The following is an 18,488-nucleotide window of genomic DNA, read 5'->3' as shown; positions in this document are numbered from 1 at the left end:
GTACTATATTGTATTGTACTGTCAATACAGTAGAATGGTGTAAACATTGAGTAACAAACTCTCAGTAGAGACCCAGAGGCAGACTCAGACAGGATGAAATGGACAAAAAAAACAAGTCTTGTCTATAGGCAAAAATCACAGGTCGGTATACAGAAAAATCATCACAAATAACAAGAGCTACAGCATTAAATGGTCACATAATCAGAGTCAGAAATGGTAAAATGGACATTACACTAGAAAAAGACACAAGGGAAAATGCTGGAACGCTAATACAACTGATTAGATAGGGGATTATACATACTAAAAAGGGTTGAGATAACAAGCAACAGGTGCAAACAATAAGAAAAATTAGAAATCAGGATCTTGGAGGGAACAGCCAAGGGGGATGTGGACCACTGGCCGAAGACGACAACCACAATCAGCGTCAATTTAGGACGCGGCCTAGCCCACACCATCAGCCTATGATCCAAATCACCGAGCAAGGAAGATCCAGCGCCTCAGGGAAGAGCTCAAGGCACCCAAGAGGCAGCGTAAGAAGGCAGGTTATGTGGCGAAGGGAGGTCCATCAGACCTTCATGCAATCCTGAGGAAACTGCATTCAACTGCAGTCTGAATGACACAGATTCTATCAAGACAACCAGTGCCAAACTTGTTGCATCACCAAGTCTGCCTTGATACCAGACATCATCCTGTTCTCCAATGCTACATGACAGACGATCCTTCTGGAGCTGACAGTGCCCCGGGGAGGAGAGGATGTAGGAGGTGCAGGACAGAAAGACAGCTAAATAGCAGGAGCTGGTGGAGGACTGCCAAAGGAATGGGTGGAGGTCCAAGTGTATGCCAGTGGAGGTGTGCTGTCAGGGGTTTGTAAGCCATTCCCTCAGAAAGGCCTACAAAACCCATGGGCATCATGGGTCACAGCAGGAGGAGAGCCATCAGGACCAATGTGGCTAAAAAGGGAGGACAAGTGGGGGCCGTAGTAAGCCACTTGGACACAGACCAGGGCTTGGTCAACCATGGTCAGGTCACCTGGCAGAGGACTGAAACATCCAGTGAAGTCAATATCAACAGATTGATGCCTTTGAGCAAAAAACACAATATTAACATTAAGCATATATGGTAAAATATGTTATTTTTCCTATTTCAGTTAGTTCAAACTTGAGTCTGCCCATAACTCATCTGAGCAAAGTCCCATCAAGTCCCATCACCTCATTTAGCACACAGTATATCCAAGATAGAAGAAAGAATAACGAGAGGAATTGAAGAACTGAAGACAAATCACCATGATTGTGATCCTGCCAGCACCGGAGTAGATGGAACATTGTACCACCTGCTGCTTTTCTCCTCGCATTCAAACACACCATCATCAGTCATGCTCCTGTGGATTACTCAACAAAGTAACTGTGATCTGACTGAAATGAGCATTACACCCATTTTATGTATTGAATTTGCATTATATTCACTGTTGTTATGGAAATGACCTAAATGCATGTTGAAAACACGCTAATGTTTTCAGATAACGTTAGCGCACATAGTCCTTTTTATCTGCTTGGGCTCTCAAGTGTGGTGCATGTACCATGAAAATCAGAAATATTGTTCTGCTGTATATACCAGGGTATGTGATCGGAGTGGAGCGCCTCATCTCTTGCTCCATCGCCATCTAATTTTGCTAAACCAGTGTCTGAAGTATATATGAGGAAGAGGAGGATGATGAGTGGCAATAAATCTGCCTCCTGTGAAAAGTTTGTTGCTGACTGTGCTCGGCCTATTTACACCACTGTATTTTAATGTTGGTTGTAATGGTGTGACTTTGAGAGCTCAATATTTTCTCTTATTTCTGGCACTAAAATTGTTTGAGAACCGCTGTGCTAAGGGATAAACTTGTTATCTCATTGAAGTATCACTTTAGTTGTTTTTTAAAACCACATGACCAGATTTATTTAAGTGAATAAATAAACTAAGTAAGTTAGGTTGGTCATTACATTTTGCAACATTTGTTGTGAAATTATTTCCATCACAGACTAAAGGCTTTATTTTGCCATTTTTTGTGGGGCTGATGTTTTATGTATAATTTGCTCTTCCTTTTCCTCAAAATTAAGTTGAAATGACGATTACCTCATTTATTTCTGTTATTGCAGTTGCTTCATTGGTATTAACTGAGAGGGGATCAATGGTCAGGCAGGGGAAGGTGGTGTCCAAGAAGACAGAAGCTGGTCCAGAAAGAGCCAACAACTAACCTCATGGACTTCAGTCCATCACACAACTCCACACAGGATCTGACTTTCACAAAAGAAAAGCACAAACTTCAGATGTTCGTGCCTCAGTTTAATCAAGTTATCTTTATAAATATATTAGCAGAAACACAAGAGGCTGTGAATGGGTATGTAAGAAGTGTAATAGCACATAGATGTGCTGTGTGAATGGGTGTTAATGGCAGCCTTTCATGGTATGTAAGACCTAATCAAGCACTCTTCTAGTTTCAGTCGCAGGATGCCTGGGTTTTATTCAACAGTCAGGAGCAGGTGAACCGTGGCTGTTTAAAGTTACCACAGCACATTTAATATACTGTAGCTGAACTCTGGTATGTGTTCTGAGAGAAGAATGGTCACAGAGAAGTCAGAGGTGTCACCCAGTTTATTCCAATAGCTGCTGACAGCTGCCTTGCTTTGTTTCCACACCATGGCCAATCATTTAAGGCATGCAGATTCTGACCTCACTTGCTCAGTGTGTGGTTTTGTTCCTCTGTCAGTTTAACAGGCATTTCAGTTTGTGTACACAGAGAGAAAACTTTTTTTTCCTAAACATGGTCAGCTTCATGTTTATTTTTATTTTGATACATCAGTTTGATGATTATATTCAAGATTAGATCCGGACAGCGCCCCTCTACAGCCTAGCTCTTTAAAGACAATTGTTTTGTTTTTGCGGCACGTTCACCATATTCGTTTCAGTCTCACAGCTCTCAGCAGGCAGTTGTTTTCAGCAGCGAGCTCTGATAAACTCACTGTACACTGTGTTCATCCAAAATAAAACTATATTTGATGCAGCTGTGCGTTTGTGGGCTTGTTGTCTGTCTACTGCCTTATAGCATAGTGTGGAATTCCCCTCCAGAGGAATTCTGCAACACTGCCAGCGTCTCTACATGACGTATGCCTGTGTTCTCCCGTCCCACCTCCACTCACCCACTACACAGCTGCAATAAGCCTTTTTTATCAATATTGAGATCAAGTTTATTTATCAAGATTATTGACCAATTTAAGTGACAAACCAGTGGCAAGTATTCACCGCTCCTCTCTCTATCGCTTTTCTTATATATATATATATATATATATATATATATATATATATATATATATATATATATATATATATATATATATATATATATATATGTATATATATATGATATATTTTTGTTTCTATGGTCCTTTGGTAAATAATATGTCTTTTAGTGTAATGTCACTCATCCAGACTGCTTACCTGGAGCTGCATGGTGCAGGAACACCAGCAGTTATTGTTATTGACACGTGCAGGCACGTAGTCATGCAGCGGTTTAAGGTGCAGTGTTTGATTTGCTATGTGCTCTTTTGGTGGAGCGTGTATTTTCAGTAGTGGGCGATCATTTAATCTTAAGCCTAAATCGTCGTCATTGTCGAAAAACATTTCATGGGCACTTCTTGGCACTTTTCAGCAAACGTCCAAATGCAGCTGTCTCGCTTTCACTAGTGCCATGTAGCTGCAGTGCTTCCATCTTTCCTCCGTCAGTCACGTAAAACGCACTCATTCCTTTTTGCAGAACAAAACACCAGAGAGATACAGTACATGTGGAGCTGATCGGCCGGATCTGCATTGTGTGAACTCATTTGACAGTGGTCTGAATGAAGCAGACGTTAATTTATATTTAAATGTTACGCACTGCAGCTTTAAATAAATCAATGAATTAAAATATACCTAAGCAGTCAGAAAGCATCTGTACAGTAGCAGCTTGTACCGCAGGACTACAACACCTCATTAAGTACCTTATAAAGCAAAAGTAGTGATTTCACAGTAACATAATAGTAATAATCTGTCTAACATCCCACAAGTGTCTCTTACAACGCGTCAGGTGGCTTTGAATCACTTTGAAAATTAACCGTGACTAACACAGGAGAAGCTATGCGTGATTAACATGTTTCCTTCTCTTGTTGAAGGTGTATACATCTGACAATTCAGTCAGATGTGCTGCACCTTGAATTCTCTCAGGTCCAGGTGACATCATCGAGAGTGAGACAGCATAGAAAAGCACGCGGCAGCAAACAAACCTCCTTTCATGGCTATTTTAGCCAAGCAGTCAAAACAACACAGCAGCTACATTGCAGCCATCCCCTGCAGTAGATTCTTCTCAGCGTCGATCTACATCATTTGACAAATATCCAAAATGCAAACTGCGAAAACAGAGCCAGATTTGCTCTTTACCAGGCCAAAACAAGTAGTGTGTGGAAAAAAAAAGGCAGAAACTTGGCTTCCGGGGACAAAAAAAAACACTGCTTTGGTCAAAAACTTTGCCTGGAGTGAGGAAGGCAGAAAGCTTTGCGAAAGCTTTGCAAAAGCTGTCCTGCAGCGCTGTTTTCCAAATGCCAGCTAGTAATGGTGCCACCTGTTTAAAGCTGTGATTTCAGCATCCATAAACAGAGCACTCTGCTCCAGTCAGAGCCTTGATCCACAGGAAACCACAAGCTTATAGTGAACAAGACCGACTGCAATGGTTGGGCCTTAAAACGCAGCAGAAAACATGTTGCACTCCTCCTGGTCTCCTAGTTGTTTGTGTCCTACCATTGTATTTTTCTTTAATTGTACCCTGCACTTGCTTGTGCACAGCTGGTTGGTTAAAGGTTAAGGAGTTACCATGTCACCTTGCCAGGAGGAGTTCAGACGGCTGAGGGGAGAGAGCTGTTACATCTTTATACCCATCACCCTCCTTCTCTTGAAAACCTGTGATGTGATTTTAAATTAAGCTCTGCTATCTCTCTTCTCTTGACACGTTAAACTACTGTCACAGAAGTTACTGCATCTTCTATTCTCCTCCTGCTCTGATCTATTTTTAGAATTTTTACCTGCCGTTACTTTCTCTCCACTTTCATCTGCTCTCTCCTCCTCCATTACCTCCTTCACTTGTGCCTATTTTCTCAGCAGGATGTCTACTTGCAAATAAAGCATGGCAGTGTTAATTGTAATTCAATGTCTATTGTTGCCAGCACTGTGGGTGAGGAGTGGGGTAAAGGGGGGGAAAACAAAAAAGAGGAAAGGAGACGAGGTAGGGTGGTAGATATGCAGGAGAGGAGAGGAGTGATGAAGGAGAAAGGACTCTGACAAGCACCAAAAACAGACTACACCCTGCTGTCAGCAAGGATGTCCAGACTGTCTTTGCCCCTGACATTTCCCCCTTGTCTCAGCACAATCTCAGGCCTCCTGCTGAACAACAGTTCATCCTCCTCATCATACACATGCACACATTCCCACACATTCCAACAACAGTGCAAGGAGAGCTACACACCTGGGGTGAACCCATTGAAACATCCAAAACCTCTCAGTTCAGATCAAGATGTGCCATCATCTGCTTTAAAACGACACCAGCGTTTGTTGTTTTCTGTATAGATTTGATGTGCACAGCACATATAGATTTTTTTAAAGATATATACACTGTTTTATTACATGATCTAACGTGTCAAATACAGGTGAAAACAAATCCAACACATCAGAAATCCACCTTAACTGTTAAATCAGTCGTTTCTGCCTCTAATGAAAGCAGGAGATTGCATCAACATCCTCTCCATAAATAACCAACCACAGTGTTCAAACACACCGATGTTTACAACAGTACATCAGACACAGTGTTTGTTCTTGACCTGGTCTCGAACTATGCTTTGCTGCTTATCGAACGTCTCACTCACTTTGCCACATGCCACCACTCTCTTCCCTCTACTGACACAAGTTCACATCAGTTGATATGCATGTCTGTAGACATATAAATAAGTAATGTAGGTTTTGGTTCAGAAACCTGAGCTCACACTTGTCTGTGGTCTGCAGAAACATACAATGGCAATGTGATCCTGGCGCCTGGGTTTCATGGTGGTCCATGGCTGAAGTCTCTGCAACACGAGAGGGAGTTCACCTTGAATTGAGGTTGGTTTGTCAAATGCTTTTGCAAAGGAAAAGAAGAATGCACTCGTGAGGATTGCACGGTTTGTATTTCTGGATATGAATAGAAATCTTCTGTTGTTAAATCGCCGAAAAAAACGTATTTATGTGACATTAACCGGTTACATTACCAGACATTACCAGTGTGTGAAAGGTAGGATCATGTTCTAACTCGGTATATATAAAAAAATGTATGTAAATCGCATAATTCTATCACCCTTCCTCAGGAATCTCCCAATACAGCATACAGTAAGTGTGGAGCCCTGAAGTTAAATGCAGCCAGGAATCATGTGACAGCGCCTTAAATGTTGGTTTTGTAAGCAGGTCAGCAATGCTGACCATTGCTCTTCTGTTGCAATCAAGGAAAGCGTTCGCTGGTTGTGGCATCAGCTGGTGTTATCAGGAGCAAAATGTTCCCACCACATGCAGAGCCCTGCTGAGTAATGGCTGCTACCCAGACAGTACCCACCCCCACACACCCACCCACCCCGACAACCACCACGAAGTCCCCTTAAGATTAATGTGGATGTAAACTGCACCCGATGAGAGAATATAGGGGAAAAAGAAACAGTGTGCAGACAACTACTGGCTTTTCTACAAGCATAACACAAGTCCTAGATAATAAACAAAGTAAAGGCAAAGAAAGGATTAGTCTTTACATCTCTTGGTCTGTTTTGTGTTCAATGAAACACAAAGACGTAAACCTGTATGAGCTGGATGACCCGGCGAGTCCGGCTTACAACTGGTGAGAGAAGAAAAAAAAACGTCAGAAAATAACAGATCATACAACCTGAAGCTGGAGGAAACGTTGGCACAGTGCAGCCAACAGGGAGAGAAAAGACCAAACTCACACAAACCACTGTGTCAACAAAAAATAAACAACACATTTTGTTTCAAAATAAAAAAAGAAAAATCAATGGAGCAGGGGAAGCTGGACTGAGGACGCGGGGGAAAACAGCTCTTTCCTTTCAGAGTCACTGCGGAGCAGAGACCAAAACATGTGTGTTAGTGACTTTCTCAATACTCAAGGATCTTTACAGTTTAAAAAAAAAAAAAAAATGTGAATCTGTGGAAAATCTTCCTGCAAGGCATCAACATCACTGTATTACTCAAGTGGAAAACACAGAGAAACTGTGACTGAACACATAAGACGCTCACAGATTCATTGATAAAACAAAACCAAATCTCAACACTACTCTGACTAATCCTATAGCATACTGTTCACAAAAGGAATGATTATTTGTCATTGTGTTTTTTTAGTGACTAATAATGATTCTTAATAATACAATCCACAAAAAATCTTCCATTATTTGGCATCAAACTGGTCTCAAATTGTGCTCCGTAGCTTCGTGGACGTTTTCACATAACACGCCATCTGTTATCCCTCCACCAACGTTGCTTTAAGAACTATATTTTTATCATCATTTTGACATCTCGGAGAATTATGTTCCTTAAGAAACATTTTTCAAGAATGGGGGTTGCACAGTAAGACTATTCTGATTCCAATTCCAGTTTTTCTGTGCAGAATCTACATGCTGTCACCGTGCTTCCAAAAGTTTGCACTTCTGTCTGTCCTGTGAGACAGATCTCTCACCTGAGACTCTGTCGGCGGTTCTTGGTTTTTTTCATGCTGGGAGGTTTTTTCATAGTTTGTCCTTAAAACAGAGGATGTCGCACAAGAACAAATTGTGATTGGTCTAATAGAATTTATTTAATTAGGTCAATCACAAATTGAAACAATGCAGTTAGCATTGTCATAAAAGCTGCAATTTAATTCCTCTCTGTTCAGCTGTTGTCAAATTCAAAAAATATATTAGAAACAGTTCATATTTTTTTATTCTCATCCTTGCAGTAGAATACAAAGAGGTCACTGTTTTGATGGCGGCATGCACTCAATGCTCCATTACATTTTAAATCTATAACACAGTGAATAATGAACTGAACCTTGACTGGAGGAAAATGTACATCACAAATCAAATTGCAATTGTAATATCTGTCCAAAAAATAGTAGCTTCCCCATGACGCTTAAATGATAAATGGTATAAATCAGATTTTTTTATACTTTTGGGAGTGAGGGAACCAGCATCCATCTCCCCCCAAAGTTGTCCAAACTAATAGGTTTGCAGTGTCCTCGGCTACACAAAATTAACTGCAGTCACAGCTATGTTTAAAACAGAATTGAGATGTGGTTCCATGCTTTAGGATGCAAGCATTGCATTTTTCACAGCTAACTTGTGCTTCAGTCATGAAAGCATCCAGAAGTCTATACTGGATATTTTCTCGCCTGTTTTCCTGCTAAATAAGACATAATATTATTGTTTATTGTTAATAATTCCTCCCAACCTATAGGTTGTGGACACCTAGTAGTCCCCAGACTCCACTTTGAGAACCACTGCAATGGATGGATAGAGAAAGAAAAAACAACTCTTTACATGTTATAGCCCTTAAATGAGCCGGGATTGGATTATCATTATGTTAAATGAAATATTTGTTTTATTTTGTTTTGTTATGTTGTTATTCATAAAGTTTGCTCATAATTGATTGTTCAGTTCATGATGCGCAACATCACAAATGAGAGTATTGGTTGGAAAACGTGTTCCTTTCTCCTTAAGGCAACAGATTAAAATTGATTAAATCCACAGAGAAAAAGAAAGAGTGGAGATAAAAAGAAGAACAAGGTAAAACATGCTGTGAGAAAGAGGTAAGTAGAGAAAGAAGGGAACATTGATGAGCAGTGATAAGTGAGGAAATGGAGAAAAGAGAATGGATGTCGGAAAGATAGAAAAGGATAAGGTTAACAGATTCAAAGGCAGGGCGAGAAAGAGAAAGTTAAGGGCTAGAGAGAGTGATTAGAAAACAAAGGAGGGCCGTTCCAGGCCCGGCTGCGCGGGTATGCAGTTTGTTAAATAGCTTTCTAATGGAACTGGTAAAGCAGTGAAGCCTGTGACACTGTTAGCCGGCACACCACAGAGAGTAAAAGAAAGAGAGAGAGAACAATGGAGAGGTCAACTGCAAGAAAGAAAAAGGACAATAGAGGCAGGTCAATCATGAGTAATAAAAAAGAAAGAATCTGATAGAATAAAAGAGGAGGAGGAAATTACTCAAATGTAGATTTCATTGAGTATAACATGGAGTCATTCTGCCCTCAAGAGGTGATGAATGTAACTGTAGCTCTGCTGCAGCTGAGAAACAGTGTACATGCCCTATGCACATACTGCATCACTATCAAGACAAAGATCTGTATCATATAGAATAGTTTACTTTCCTGAATGGTTTGGAAGCCTGTACCCAAAATGTGGACACCCAGACAGGGGAATAATTAAGCTTCATTCAGTTCAGGCTTTGTGGACGGCATGGCACTGGCACCTCATAAGATGAGGTGAGAAGGCGTACAGGAGAATATTTGAAAAAAGTAAAAGGTCAGCCATGTGTGAGCACTCTAAATAAGCAGAACAACCTGGCACCAAGTGGAGGAAAAACCAGAGAGAGAGCTGCTGATGATGAGATGATAATATGCAAGTGTGCAGCCAAGGAGCCTCCAGCCAGTACCAGCCACACCTAGCCTCAGGAGAAGATCAGCACAGCAAATGGGAGGGGGAAAATTGAAATGTACAAAAATACAACAGATGGTTGGTGCCCTTTACCTGTCTTATTGATTTTTTTCATGGTAGAAGTCTCTCAATATATTCAAATCCAAAATGAAGGTTGTTAATGAGCTGGGACACACACACACACACATGTGAAAGCTGGGTTGGATCTGGGAGATGGTGGAAGCTTGAGGCACACAGCAGAAGGGTTATATAACAAAGAGACAGGGAGAGTCTCCATCCAGGGAGGATGAAGACTCAACGATGGTTGGAGCCTCACTGTAAGACAGCAGAGAGCTGACTGGCCTGCTCCATCTGCCCATTAGATTGGGGGTACTATCCCAAGGTTAAGCCGCACATTGCACCCAATGCCTCACAGAATGAAACAGTATCATAGGGGATACCAGGAAACCTGAAGACACAAGAAGATCAGCAGTTTCCAGAGCAGATGTCAGTTTAGGCAGAGGCACAAAGTGGACATTCTTGGAAAAATGGTCAACTATGTTCATAATAACTGTGTTACTATTGGAAGGTGAGGTCTGATGACAAAATCCACTACTATGCGAGACCATGGATGGCTGAAGATTGGTAGAGGGTGCAATAGATTAGCAGGGGGGGAAATGAGAGGATTTTTCATGGGCACAGATAGAAGAGGCAGCCACACAAACTCCAGGTTAATGTTGCAAGATCCAGGGTGATAAAAGAGGGTGGAATTGAATCGGCCTAGGATGAGGGAGCAACAAGCCGGGCGTGAGTTTAACCTTTTAGCAGTTTGCAGATATGACAGGTTTTTATGATGTGTTTAGACCACAAATTTAGCTCTGAGCCCGTTAACCCCCCCAGAGTGGATTAACACAGGAGCACTGTATTTTAACTGCTAAATGCTGAATCTACTTCTGGAGCTTGTTCTCCAGAAGGCATTGGAGAACAAGCCTCACGTGTTGGATGTGCTCCTCCATGTTTCTGGAAAAAATGTCATCCAGATGAACACAAAACATTTGAGCATGTCTCTGTCAACATCATAAACAAATGACTGGAAGACAGTGGGCATGTTTGTGAGTCCAAATGTCTTTACCAGATACTCTACCCCATTGATGCAAATAACATTAGCAATCCAGAGGTCCAGCTTGGAGAAGACTATGGCCTGGGCCTACGGTTAGAACAAGGCGTCAGTGAGTGGGGGGTATTTATTCTTAATGGTAATGTCATTCTGTGGTATAGTCAATGCATGGGTGAACATTACTGTCTTTCTTTGTCACAAAGAAGAAGCCTGTGCTGAGAGGAGAGGAGGAATGTCTGATAAGGCCAGCAGCCAAGGAGTTGCTGATTTACTTCTCTGTGTCCTGCCTCTCGGGATGAGACGGATTGTAAAGTCTACTCGAGAGGAGGTTAGCACGAGGAAGTAGAGCAGTCATATGGTCTGTGAGGAGGCAGAGAGTGAGTGAGTCTTGACTAAATCAGGGGGCTCAGGTAGTGAACTAAAAGGTTAGTTTGGTAAGGCTGAATGTAAACACTGAGAATAGCAGAACATGCTCCAGCTAACTATAGCCGTATCATATTAGCCATGGGAAACTAAACCTACAGTTGAGGTGGGAGTAGGGAAATACTGAATGTGTTCAGAATGATAAGAGTCAGAGGAATAGTCGATGAGTTACAACTGCTGTGTTGTCCATCACAAGCATTTGCTGTTTTTGGTGAGTCGATTCATTTAAGCAGTATCAACTAAACCACCATCGATGAAGTCTGCACCACAATCAATTAAGGTCTCAAGGGGAAAAGGATTGTGGGACCAAACAAGGGAAGAGGGAACATTGAGCCATTGTGCAGGACTGGTGGGAAATGTTGTTTGGCTCACCAGGACACTTTCCATCACTGACAAGCCCCGCCCCCTCCTTTAGGCATTGTGGGGCACTGGGCCAGTTAATGTCCAGCTTGTCCACAATAAATACAAAGGCCCTGTTTCACTTGCCGTTGGCGATCGGCTGGGTCCGTCCTAGCTGCACTGGCTCCTCCAGAGCAGCAGATGGTGCTCCAGGAGTCAGAAGTGAGGACAGAGACAGACTCAGGCTCAGGGGATGGAGGTGAGGGAAGACACTGGTTAGGAGGTGGAGAGGCTGTTCCCCAATGTTTCTTTCCCTTGTGCCGTTCTCTAATTATGTTATCAATACAAGAAGCAAACCTGAATCTGGTTCATCCCACGTATCAAAGTCATCCTTTAATTCATCACTTAACCCATGTTGGCTCATTCCACCCACTCTCTGGGGTAAGAAATCTACAGATTGAGAACACTGACACAAATACAGTAAACGCTTAGGTGACTTCTGGTGTAACGCACCTCTGACTTAAAAAGGATAAGAATTAAGCACAGGAGATCTAGACCCCTATAAACTAGTACCCCTTTACCGGTTCATTAGGTAAGCTCTTCTAAATCTATCATTAGGATTAGGAGTAAGGTTGTTGATGAAACACTAGTGAACACTGAAGAAGAAATTGGCTACATGCCCCTAACTCGCCAGAGTAATGCTGAGGAGGGTAAATGAATGGCTCATGGGAGGGAGAGGGCACTGTGGCCTGAACAGTGGAGAGCACATGGTCGTTACTCACAGGTGTAGATGAGGCAGAGGGGAAGGCATCTGGTCAAGAAATGAGTTGATTTAACTGTGAGGAGATTTGTTTTACACTGGCTGTAAGTCCATTAAGGGAATCCATAGCTAAGACTGAGCTGAGAGTGCGTATTGGAGAGTGTCTGGGTCCGTTGGGTCCATCTTTTGTCCACATTGTACTGTGGAGGCATGTGGTCTGCAAACAAATGCACAGATGAGGTTAGAAAGACTTCAGGAAAATATAACACCAGAAATCAATATTAGTTTTTGCATCCATGTGTTACCACTCTGAATACGCTGGATGATCTGGCACCAGGTGGAGGATAAACCAGACTCTATAAGCTGTTGACAATGAGATGATGAGATGCAGGTGTGTAGGAGCATCTAGCATCGACAGTCATCCAGTCTCAGCAGAAGATCAGTTCAGCAATAGGGAGGGAAGAGCAAAGTGGGAAAAAAAAAAACCATCAGAAATGCACATAATCACAGAAGGCCTATATCATAACATCATAATCAGAACAAATCAATTCCATTTGCTTAACAACAATTTATCACAACATACATTATCTCAGGGCAGTTAACATTGTCAGGCAAATAACTTACAATATCACAGAGGAAGGAAAAACACTATGCAGTTCACACACTAAGCAGGAATTTGACATTAGTGGAGAAAAATAAACACCCTTTTTCAAGAATAAATCTCTGAGATGTGACTCAGAGATGTGCAGCCATCTGCCTCAGCCAGATGGGGTGAATTCATCCAGATCTGCACTAAATTCAACCTAATATTAGTACAATATATGTGCCTGATTTAATATCTGATTAATCTCCATGATGTCTGCATTATTTCTTGAGAAATGTATTAAACAGTTGAAAGATGCAAAGTTAAAGACAATGAAGAAAAACACTCCTATCCTTCCTCATTATAGGATCCACTCCTGACATTAATGTGTTTTTCCTCAGCCCTAACTTTTCTGTAAAAAAACAAAACATTTTTTTTTGTTTAGTAGTTTTCACATAACTAATGCCAACAGATGTCCAAATTTCAACATTGGAGGAGGTATCACAGTTGTAGATATTTTATTAAAATGATATGTCACATCAGTAAAGTGTTCCTGGAGGTAAGATTGCCTTGAGCTGTTCTAGTTTCACAGATGATCACAGATGTAGCCAGACCTTGGGTGCCACAGAACATGCCACAGGGATACACACAGAATGAACGAGCATAATTACTGTCACACGTTACCATTTTCTCCGTGGCACCGAGGGATAAACATTCTTCACTGTGTGAGCTGTCAATCACGCTGACGGCTACAAAACTGCATACACAGTTTCTGACAGTTTTTATGATGCACACTCTGAAGTAAATAGTGAAACAGAGTTAATAGATTTGCTGTGTCCAAACAGTTTGTTTTGTTAAAATAAAACCATGTGTCACTATTGACAAAGAAGATGTCACTCATGCAAAGTAGTTTTACCTGCTTCAAGGGACTTTAGGTGGATTGACTTTAATCCTAACCCAATGCAAATAATTAGGGGAATGTGTCATTTCAGCCTTTCAGTTAAATGAAAATAAAAGCAAGATCATATTTTTCTAACCCCAAACTCCTTCTGTAGCAATGTCCAGTGTTTTAGCTTCAAAGGTCATTGTTTTTCAAATAATTTTTGCAAATTTATCATTGAATTTAACATTTGAAAGACAGGTTAACACATGAGTTAAATTGAACTTGCTGCAGATGATAATATCAAATATAACCCTTTAACGTCTAAGCCTCAAGTCAGTCCGTCTGGACTTTTTGGCTTATTTTAACCATAAAGGGCCAAAAGGTGTCCTGTGAGTAAGTGCTTTTGCCCATTTTTCCAGAATACCTTTTAATATCTGGCAGTTATTTATAATTTACCGCATGTTAAAACAGTGTATTACCAATTTAAAATGTAAAGTTTTATTGAGGAAAAAACATTTTAGTTGTGAATGAAGATTTTGTGTTAAATTTGAAATTTGAACAGTTATAAAACAAATGTTTTCTCTCAATGTCCAAAAAATGGAAAACTTATGTACAGGTGTTTTTCCAACTCTCTCCTCTCTGGTGACAAAGACGCTGACTCCCCAGCTTCCTGCAACAGCGTGAGTGAAATTACCGTAATGACCGCATGTTGGCTTTAGCGTGCAACTTCTGATCTTTCAGAAACCGTTGGAATGTTTCCGATAGCACAAACCGTCGTGAAATTACAGAAATGCAAAGCCCTTGCACAAACGTGTCGTCTGCGATACATTCGGTGTTAAAGGCATGAAGACATTAAGGATTTAAAAACAGTCATCAATTGCCTTTTTTCAAGTTAAACAGTTAAACTCTGCATGCAACATAATCACACAACCCACCATACAGAACAGCCAGGCCTCTGGGCCCCTCAAAGCCACAGGTTGAGGAGTGTTTCACAGACTTCTCAGTTCTAAGACTCTGGAACAATCTTTCCAATGCATTTGTGGAAGTTTTTTTTAAAACCCATTTTCATTCCCACCTCTGAAATGCATTGCAATATTTTTAAAATTGTAGTGTGTAAGCAAATATCCAGTATTTTCCATTTTTATTGTCACATGAATTCATGAAGCCTTTCAGCTCCACACGACCTTGTTTTTCAGAATACATTTATTTTGTTCATTTTTGGAGGAACTGCTATCGAAGTTAATTTGACCTTTATCTTTCTGAATATTCTACAGGTGGGTGGATGATTTCAAAGTAGATTTAAAATTTGTCAAGTGTCCCTGAACACAACACTCCAGCTATAACTAATGGCTTCCTTGTGCTGCCTTAAACATTCATACATACATAAGCCTTTGCTCTTTCAGCTCCGAAGGGTGAACTTTGATTTCAGTCTAAAAATGCTCCTGACAAAATAACACATCACGGCATCAAAACACTATAAAGAAAGTCTATTTGGTGATTTTTCCCGACCCCCCCCATTTTCCGTTCCCCTCTGTTCCAGATCAATTGGTCTCTTTGAAGACGGATCGTAAGAAGAAAACTGAGCGGCTCAATCCATCATTTTGTCTGCCTCAGGCCCTGCATCATAAACAATACAATATCTGAAAGTGCGTGTAGAAGCCTGGCGCAGTTCAAAGCTATAACCACAAACAAACAGAATGGAACCATGCCAGTTATTTCAGTATTACTGTTATACCCATTTCTTTTGCTTCACACCACTTAGGATCACACTGAAGAGGTGTTTATGTATATCGGACGCTCTTAATGCAGAACAAGAAGAGACTTAGTCAGCATACATGATTCACCACGCTGCCGAAACTGGATGCTGTGCCTTTCCATCACAGGAGGAACGAGCAAAGTCTGCAGAACACAACTGGGAGAGAAGAAGCGTGGAGGATTACAGCCTCACACATTTTAAAGCTGCGGTGTTGAGGAGAAGAATCCAAATCAAGAGACTTCTGATGTTTCTAGGGCTTTAAAATGCAGATAAAGTTTATTTTCTGCATTTTTGTGACATTATTTTGAAGAATCATATTCGGTGTGATAATCAGTATTTTCCAATCTCAAAAATCCTCCACTCAATCTGCACTTCAAGTTGTTGCTGTTAGAAAAAAACAAAAACAGTTCACTGGTCAAAGCAGTAACAATAGATAATTTTGCATTGGCAAAATAATTCACATTTGATGCTGGAGTGAGTATTTTAGGAGCACAACAGTGTGTAATGTCGGGACATGTCACCCAGTGCAGCGGTGTGACTCATTCTCATGGTTTTAACAACCCACCATTTCTGAAACGCTATTTCAAAGCCTCAATCTTAGTGTTTTGGCCAGCACCATCTTTGTTTTTTTAAAACCAGAAGTAACCATATTTGGAAGAGCAGGGGTCTAACTGAGAACACTTCACCACTTCACTTCACTTACACCTGCAGCTGCAGCCATGCACCTTGTTTCTATGCCCAAAACTCACTTTTATCTCCCCTTTGACTTTGAGTGTCACGATAATTTACAAAATGGACATCAAGCTGAATTAAAGTTCTGAACCTAAGATTGAGGCTATAAACTCCTCAGCAAAATGTTTAACGACACTATAACACAAGTGAGAGGTAGGTTTATTTTCTCATTGACTTTCATACACATTGATTCCTCAGTTAAACCAGAGGAGTTGCCCCCAATAGTAATTTCAAATACTTCTTTCTTTTCGTTCCTCCATGATCTATTGATGTCTAATGTTAAAAAAAATTTGATTATTGGCAAATATTGTTAAAGTCATCACGACAGGGATGTCAGCGCTCTAGTAGCTTCAGCATATTTGTGTATGACGATGCTGACTCACTGGGAGTCCATCACTGACTCCCGTCCAGTAAAGCGTTGTGCCGCCCCAATCCGACAAACCAATCAGATGCTCCCACTCCTGATGAATCTGGGTTCATCCGGTCTCTGCCTCCTCAGGCTGGTCCCTCCGTCCTCCGTGTATTGGTTCAGACATACACAGTGGAAATGTCCTTGTCATCATCTTGGAGGAAGGAAAATTTCCAACTTTAAACATTATTCGCTCAGAATTCAGACTCTCAACAAACAACCGTCTACAAAAAAAACTGCACAACAGATGTACTTGTTGCATCACTGTCCCTCCACTGCTCCGGATAAAGGCTGGGGATCTGTGCCTGTTCATCGGCTCATTAACCAGCATCTATCCTGCTCTATTAGCTGTAATGAAAAAGGTCCCTGAAGGTGGCAGTTCTGCTACACTTAAGTCCCAGAGACTTAAAGGCAACTATTTTTCCCACTGCTGACTCCCCGGCCTGGTTAGTGCACACAGTGTTTTTCAATGGATGCAGGGGTTACTTGTATCACAGACAGTCACCAAGTGTAATAGCGCCGGTCCTTACTATTCCACTTCAGACAAAAATAGCTCTTGTTTTCTGTCACCAGGCAAGAAAAATAACCTGCTGCTTTTAAGGCCCAGGACAGAGAAATCAGCTCCTCATCCAAAAACAAAAAAAAAACATTCCACTCACAGTGGGTTTACATTCAGCCGTATGGCTGCATAGTTTCCAGAGGCAGAAAGAGTTTGCAGATGGCGTTTGTTTTAAAAATGTCTTTCATCGCCAAAGTGCAGGAGCTGACAGTTTCAGACAACAAAAAACAAACAAACGAGAAAAAAAAAAAAAAGATGAGACGGCTTTTCAGAAGCGACAAACACAAATACACAGACCCTCACTCATACTGACGCAGAAGCATCTCCATGGAAACACAAGCAAGAGTATAACCTGTCTTCTGTCACTCACACACTCACAGTGCAAGCCAGGACTGATGATGATGATGATGCTGATGATTTATTTATGTTTTCCCTTTCCAGTGCAGCACAGTACAGTTTGGAAGGGTTTACCTTCATCTGGATTGCTTTTCTTCTGTGGGCTGTGTGAGCCGGATGATAAGAGCTGCATCAGCCTCGTAATTACCACATCATACCAGCACGACTCACTGCAGCCCATCAACAAATCCACCCTCATAAGAAGAGCATGATAAAGTTAACAAAGGATAACAATGAAACACAATCGTCACTAAAATAAACTACAAATGGCCTTTGATCCTCTCTCTCTGTCGAACGACAGGGTGTATGTAAAGATGGTGTGTTTTTTGTCTTTCCTTACACTGTCTCAAGGAAGCGAGACACTACAGACTGTAGTATCTGAAACACTGTGCTGAGTACCCAAACTGGGAGCGACCAAAACTGTACCTCTCATTGGAAACAGGGCTTTATTTTATGTTGGCAGATGATGGTGGTGATGGTGATGGTGTTTTAACACACGGTTAGCCCTAAGTCTAACCACTGTTTGCTGCAAAGAGGTCTTTATCAGTTTCTTTTAAGCATGGATGAAGAGAAACCGCCAACAATAGCAGTTGCCAGTTTACCTCTGAAGGTTACAGAAGTTGTGTTTATCAGTGTTTTCTGTCATCCAGGGTTTGGAAAAGACATTTGTCAGTTTCATCTGAAGGCTCACATTTGTCCTGTTTTTTAGAGGCTCTATTCATTTTTTTCTTTCCTATTTGTTTTATTTTTAGCGTAACGTAATCATGACAAAAGCATTTTGCCCCTGCCCTATTATTTCTATTGGTGAATTGTGAATCGCTGATGTT

The sequence above is a fragment of the Solea solea genome, chromosome 15 (genome assembly GCF_958295425.1).
Source record: "Solea solea chromosome 15, fSolSol10.1, whole genome shotgun sequence".
NCBI lineage: Eukaryota > Metazoa > Chordata > Actinopteri > Pleuronectiformes > Soleidae > Solea > Solea solea.
Note: the sequence above shows the minus strand (reverse complement) of the source record.